Consider the following 7261-nt stretch of genomic DNA (forward strand, 5'->3'; position numbering starts at 1 on the left):
GGCAGCCGAGACCACTCAAAGGCTGCATGGACGACAGGGCGGTACATCGGGGGATTAGCTCAAATGGTAGAGCGCTCGCTTAGCATGCGAGAGGTAGCGGGATCGATGCCCGCATCCTCCAAATGATGTTTTCTTATTCCGAACAGTGTTTCTATCATTTAAGTAAAGACCTGCTTGTTCTTTCACATGTTTGGTATCTCAGGTCCTTCCTTTGTGCTGTCCAGAGGACCACATACACACACGTTCATGTACATTGAGGTCCCTCAATGTAAAAATACAATGTGCAATATTTTTTTTCATTGCAATGTGCAATTATCTGCAAATAATCTGTAAATAATATTGTTTTATCCTCATTTTTTTACTTCTATTATTTATGTGATGTATATATTGGTAATTTATCTACGTTGTCTACGAGTGTCTTGCCATCCCTTTGCTGCTGTGGCACTGTGAATTTCCCCACTGTGGGACTAATAAAGGATTATCCTATCTTGTATCATCTTATATAATATATAGTTCTTTAATATTTACCGGCTATGTGGGAGCAGCAGCCATAGTTTTGTGGCCATTGTAGGGCACTGTCCAGGGTCTAAGGAAGATCTCACTGAAGATTCAGCCTTTAGTATTTGTCATTATAAAAGAAAAATGTCATATCCAGTATGCTTTTGAAACTGTTTCCATCAAATGTAGACTCACTTCAGAATCAGAATCTCTTTATTTCGCCAAGTATGTTACGCATACAGGGAATTTTACTTGGTGAGAGCAACACAAGTATGACATGTAACAAACAAACAGACTGTTAACAAGTATTACACTAAGAGATAAATATATACTAGAAAATAAATAGAATAAGAATTATGTGTTAATAAAGTACTAAAAGTAACAAAAAAACCCTATTTTAATATTTACAGAAAATAAACATCTGTACAGCTGTGCAAATAATCATAGTGCAAATGTTACGCATGTTATGTATCAGTACTGTGTTGCAGTGAAGTCCAGTTTGGTTCAGTGAGATTTAGAAGCTCAGTTTTGTTATAGATTAGGTTTATAGATGATAGTGATAGTGTGAGGTGATAGTGGATAGGTGAGGTTTAGGAGTGCTACAGCTCTGGGGGAAAAGCTGTTAGCATGCCGTGTTGTGCTGGTTTTATTGGTTCTCAGTCTTATACTAGAGGAGTGTCTGGAAGAGGTGATGTCCAGGATGAGAGGGGTCAGCTGTAATTTTGCCAGTGTGCTTCCTCGCCCTGCTGGTGTAGATCTCCTGAAGCGTTGGCAGATTGCATCCAATGATCCTCTCTGCTGTCCTGATTATGCACTGTAGTTTGGCTTGCTCTTCGGAGGTGGAGAAACCAAACCAGATGGTTATGGATGATGTGAGGATGGTCTTGATGATCGCTGTGTAGAACTGGATCATCAGGGTCTGCGGCAGGTTGAATTTCTTGAGCTGTCTCAAGAAAAACATTATTTGCTGTGCTTTCTTGGAGATGGAGAATGTGTTCCTCTCCCACTTCAGGTCTCTGGATATGGTGGTGCCCAGGAACTTGAGTGACTCCACAGTGGAAACTGCAGAGCCATTGATGCAGAGGGGGGCTAGGAAGGGTGGGTTGCATTGAAAATCATTGGTGTAGTTCCTGAAGAGAAGAGGAGGGAGAAGACAACCTTGTGGTACTCCAGTATTAAGTGTCCAGAAAACAAAACCAAGTGTACCTTCTGACAAAACCAGTCCTGAGGCCATCCTGACTCAGAGAATGACTGACTGCTGACTGACACCCTGGAGGAATGGGGTGTTGGCTGATCTGGCTGAGCTTGGGGCCTCTGGTCCATCACTGTCATAATTTCCAGGTAGTAGCTGCTTGTGTACCCATGTGAATACATGTCTAGGTAATTAAACATATAAAACGTTCCAGATGAGGAAAGGAAAGCATGTCATTAATTTCATTCTATCCTGTTCTATGTCACACCGTTATTAATACTGAATGTTACCCACAGCATTAAACCCAACAGGCATCACTGATTAAATGAGATTATGATGAAATCAAATTATACCATGGCCAGATCTCTCTCTGGGCCTCAAAACTGTTGTGGACTCTATTTACTTACTAGTCCTCTTTCACAGGGTTAACCCAACCTCTTGACAGGTGTTTTTTGGCTTCACTGGAATTAGAGCACCTATACCTTTTGGTAGAGACTTCACAAGGATGTCTCTGTTGGGCCCTTGCGTAAGGCCCTTAACCCTTTTGTGCTCCAGGGTTGCTGTAGTATGGCTGACCCTACACTTGTTAAGCCAACAATTTGTGGGTCAGTCTGGTGATCTCTTTTTAATAGTTTGGAAACACACTGTAAACAATGTTGATCTTTAGATGGTTTCAAACACAAGATTTTGCAAGACATGCAGTTGTAAAGGTCATCAGCACAATGAGCTCTAAATGAGCTCTAAAGCTGTAAGAGCAAAAAACTCCTGAATCGTGTTTCAGGCTGTCAAACCAGCCTTCAGTTTCACACCTTGAGAACCTGAAGAGGTGAATAAAACTTAGAGCTGAATGAAACTGAAAAAAAAATCTACTTGATATGAAGCTCATGGCCTGTAAACTTCATAGCAGAGCTGACTAGCATGTAGATTAAGTTTCAAACAGAGATGGTGGAAAATAAAAGTAAACGTCTATGAGAATTTAATAAAGTAAAAGAAAAACACATGCTGGGATTTTCAACTGTCTTCTCTAGGTTCCCAAACATTTCCTATGACTTTTTTTGGACACTTTCCACTAACCACATGACAACATACATATAATGAGTGTATAGAAAACCTGCTAAATTGCATTCTATGAACTGGTTGCTGGATGCATTCCAGTAATAACACTATGTGGTAAATAGTGCAAATCTTTTCTGCAAGATCCCTCTGTGTTTTTTAAATGTGAGACTCGTTGGTTTCAGAGCTGCTCCTCAAGTCAAGTCAAGTGGCTTTTATTGTCATTTGGGCTCTGTACAAGTACACAGTGAAATGAAATGACTTTTTCCAGAACAAGGATGCCACATGGAACAAAACGAGAACAAAAACAATACAGTACAAAGCAGACTGCAGAAAGTGCAACATGCAAGACAGTACAATAAATATGACTCAATTCTGAGTAGAGGTAATGAATGTAAGGTGCATAGATATCAAGTTGCTGGTTCTGCACCAGTCCGATAGCCGCTGCACCTCCTCTCTGTAAGCTGCCTTGTTGTTCTTGGTGATGAGGCCCACTACTGACGTATCGTCTGTGAATTTCACAATGTGATCTGTATTGTACTTGACAGCACAGTCGTGAGTCAGCAGAGTGAACAACAGTGGGCTTAGCACACAGCCCTGAGGGGCACCAGTACTCAGTATGGTGGTACTGGAGTTGTTGTTGCCTTCCCTGACTGATTGTGGTCTGTCAGTCAGGAAATACAGGACCCAGCTACAGAGGGAGGTGTTCAGGCCCAGCACGCTTAGTTTTCCAATCAGGTGCTGAGGGATGATGGTGTTGAATGCTGAACTGAAGTCTCTGAACAACATTCTGACATAGGTGTCTTCATTGCCCAGGTATTTATGCATTCACATGCCAGTGTTGCATTATATACTGTAATAAATAGAACATCCGTGGCTAAAATATGCAATCTGAGTGTCTCTATAGCTCTATAGCTACACTTTTCCAGGACCTCACTAATATTTCCAGGAAATTGTGACCAACTGTCTAATTGTCCAGGTGTTTCCACGACTGGAAAACAAGTCATGTGACTTCCCATGAATGGAAAACAGGTCTACACGGATGTACTGGCGTATGAAATCGATTTTTATAATTTGTTGGGAGATGAAGAGACATCTGGTCGTCTGAATCCAAATCTCCAACAAACGTGCTCAACTGGGCATCACCATAATTTCTTCTTGAAAGGCCAGAGCAGACTCTACCTACTGAGGAGACTGAGGTCCTTTGGGGTGCAGGGAGCACTCCTGAGGACTTTCTTCGACACAGTGGTGGCATCTGCCATCTTTTATGGAGTGGTCTGCTGGGGCAGTAGCATCTCGATGGCAGATATGAAGAGACTGGACAAACTCATAAAGAGGGCCGGTTCTGTCCTGAGGTGCTTCTTAGACCCAATGCAGGTGGTGGGAGACAGGAGGGTGAACAGCTCCCACCCCATGTATGAGACTCTGGCAGCACTGGGCAGCTCCTTTAGTGACAGGCTGCTTCATCCCAAGTGTGTGAAGAAGCGATATTGCAGGTCCTTCCTTCCTGCTGCACAACCATACACACACACTTAACTACACACACATGTTCAGGGAACAGAGGTCCCTCAATGTAACAATACCATGTGCAATACCACCCCCCCCCCACACACACACACATATGCAATTAAGAATAGTTTGCAATAACCTGTAAATAATATTTCTATTGCTTTTTTAATTCTTATTTATATTGTGTATATAGTGTACATTATTTATCTGAGTGTCTTGCTATCCCTTTCTGCTGTGACACTGAGAATTTCCCCACTGTGGGACTAATACAGGATTATCTTATCTTATCTTATCTGAAGTCTTGATACTGGGAATCTGTCAAATATCGCCACCTACCGGCCGGGAACTCCAAATAAGAGGCTAACTTCAGCCCCTGTCTAAAAATCCCGGTTTCCCAGAACTGTAATGCTGTTTTTCGATATCATTCATAAAGGCACCCACTTAAAAATAACTGCCTATAGTGATCACCACACGTTACCATTCCTAATACAACGGAAATCACAAATGAGCTGTTAGTGTTTGTCGATCTTGAGGATGGTAAGGGAGTGTGTAGTAATTGTGCTTGTGCATAAAACCTCTCTTTTTTATTAACACACATTGTAATCACTTTAATTGCGCTGTGTAGTTTTACATAAAGACCACAGATAGCCCTGTCGCACGCTGTTACAGACAACAACTGCAATAGTGAATCCTGGAAAGTGGTTCAGCCAGGCTAAGGGCGCATCGGGGGATTAGCTCAAATGGTAGAGCGCTCGCTTAGCATGCGAGAGGTAGCGGGATCGATGCCCGCATCCTCCAAGCTTTTCGTTTTCTTCAATCAGTGATTTTATTATCCGTGTGATAATACTATTTCAACGTAACTCTCTGAACCGACGACAACTAATAATATCAGTATGTTAAAGACACAGACTGAGGAAATTCATAAAGTCAGATGTAAAAACAAAAGCTTCTACTAACGCTGCTCAAAACACCAGTCCTCATTCAGAATCACTGCCCGTTTTGTTTAAGCAGGCAAAACTCATTTATTTTCCTATGCAATTTTTCATCCTGCAACTCTCGGGTATGTGACGTCAGCGTGAAAGCGCTGCGGCAGTGCAGGGGGATTAGCTCAAATGGTAGAGCGCTCGCTTAGCATGCGAGAGGTAGCGGGATCGATGCCCGCATCCTCCAGACTGCGCTTTTCCTGTGATTAATTATAGTGACTGTGTGAGAAAGTGTGAGGCAGGTGGTGAGATGCATTTATATGCATTTAAGAAAAAATAAAAATAAAATAAAATAATAATAATATATATATCGCTTGTCTTTCTTTGACAACCAGACACAAAGATGTAAGATAATCTTTACTCCCTCCCTCTCTCTCTCTCTCTCTCTCTCTCTCTCTCTCTCTCTCTTTCTCTCTCTCTCGGTAAGAAAAAATAAATATTAACAATAATAAATAACAACAACAACAGCAATAACAATAATAAAGTAACACATTGTTTTAATACAACCATTTTAACGTAACTCTCTGAATCGACGACACCAATGAAAAATAAAAATATAAATATGATAAATAATGATAAGTAAACACTGCATTATTAACATTAAACACAAGTCAAGACGTTGGGACGTTTAAAGCGCAGTTTCCTCCACTGCCACCAGATGGAGACATCAGTACGTTAAAAAATATATAAAACAAGAGCTTCTACTAACGCTGCTCAAAATACCAGTCCTCATTCAGAATCACTGACCGTTTTTTTAAGCAAGCAAAACAAATTTATTTGTCTTTTAATCTACAATTTATGATGAACTTTTGAGATGTGACGTCATCGTGAAACGCAGGCGTCAGTGCAGGGGGATTAGCTCAAATGGTAGAGCGCTCGCTTAGCATGCGAGAGGTAGCGGGATCGATGCCCGCATCCTCCAGACTGTACAATTTTTCAATGATTCATTTTAGTGACTGTGTGAGAAGGTGCGAGGCAGGTGGTGAGAGGCATTTAGATGCATTAAAGAAAAAATAAAATATATATTTTATATATATATATATATATATCTTTAACAACCAGACACAAGATGCAAGATCATCTTTACCCCCCTCTCTCAGATTTTTAAATCCAACCATTTTAACGTAACTCTCTGAATCGACGTCAACAATAAAAAAAATAAAAATATAAATAAGATAAATAATGATAAGTAAACACTGCATTATTAACATTAAACACAAGTCAAGACGTTTGGGTGTTTAAAGCGCAGTTTCCTCCACTGCCACCAGATGGAGACATCAGTACGTGCAATTTATGAGCTTGAACTTTTGAGATGTGACGTCATCGTGATACCCAGGCGTCAGTGCAGGGGGATTAGCTCAAATGGTAGAGCGCTCGCTTAGCATGCGAGAGGTAGCGGGATCGATGCCCGCATCCTCCAGACTGTACAGTTTTTCCAGACCACTCTTTACACCTTAAACATGAGGAGATTCTCCTTTAAACATTTTTTAGAGCTGCTCTTAATAAACTTTGCTACTGAAACAAGCACACATATTAAATGCAGAATTAAAAATATGCTTTTAAGATTTTTCCCTAAATAACCAAAACAAAACGGAGTCTCATTTTTCAGTACAAAGCAAAAAGTAAAGACACAATAAAAACATTATAATGTGTTCCCAATATAATAAATTCAGAACATAAATAAGAACTGTGTTTAAAATAGGCAGACAAATGCCACATTTACGTTTCTTGGAGAGAACCTGTTTCACTTATTTACACTTGGTACATCAATACAATGTGTCATTTGAACAGGGGTGCAGAAACGCTTGCATAAGGCTGTGTGTACCTCCTCAGAGGAACTGCTCTACTGATGTTCAAGCTTTCTTCATCTTCATATTCTGGTCTGATATCACTCCCACTCTGGTTTCACAGTAAGATTTTATTTTTTACTGCTTTATTAGCTATAAAACTCTCATAACTAAGAAGTTCCCACTCTGTGTACCTGAGCTGCCCCGAACACCAGTGCTGCTCCGGCAGTCACATCAGT

General features: G+C 40.7%; 5 non-coding genes across 5 annotated transcripts; all 5 read left to right on the forward strand.

Moving 5' to 3' along the window:
• The first annotated feature begins 48 nt into the window (after positions 1 to 48).
• Positions 49 to 121, forward strand: trnaa-agc (transfer RNA alanine (anticodon AGC)). Its single transcript has one exon. It is a non-coding gene; the product is annotated as a tRNA-Ala (tRNA).
• Positions 122 to 4977: 4856 nt separating this feature from the next.
• Positions 4978 to 5050, forward strand: trnaa-agc (transfer RNA alanine (anticodon AGC)). The gene has a single exon. It is a non-coding gene; the product is annotated as a tRNA-Ala (tRNA).
• A 299-nt stretch (positions 5051 to 5349) lies between these two features.
• Positions 5350 to 5422, forward strand: trnaa-agc (transfer RNA alanine (anticodon AGC)). The gene has a single exon. It is a non-coding gene; the product is annotated as a tRNA-Ala (tRNA).
• A 662-nt stretch (positions 5423 to 6084) lies between these two features.
• trnaa-agc (transfer RNA alanine (anticodon AGC)) lies at positions 6085 to 6157 on the forward strand. Its single transcript has one exon. It is a non-coding gene; the product is annotated as a tRNA-Ala (tRNA).
• A 425-nt stretch (positions 6158 to 6582) lies between these two features.
• On the forward strand, positions 6583 to 6655 carry trnaa-agc (transfer RNA alanine (anticodon AGC)). The gene has a single exon. It is a non-coding gene; the product is annotated as a tRNA-Ala (tRNA).
• The last annotated feature ends 606 nt before the right edge of the window (positions 6656 to 7261 follow it).

The sequence above is a fragment of the Salminus brasiliensis genome, chromosome 2, assembly GCF_030463535.1.
Source record: "Salminus brasiliensis chromosome 2, fSalBra1.hap2, whole genome shotgun sequence".
NCBI classification, from domain to species: domain Eukaryota; kingdom Metazoa; phylum Chordata; class Actinopteri; order Characiformes; family Bryconidae; genus Salminus; species Salminus brasiliensis.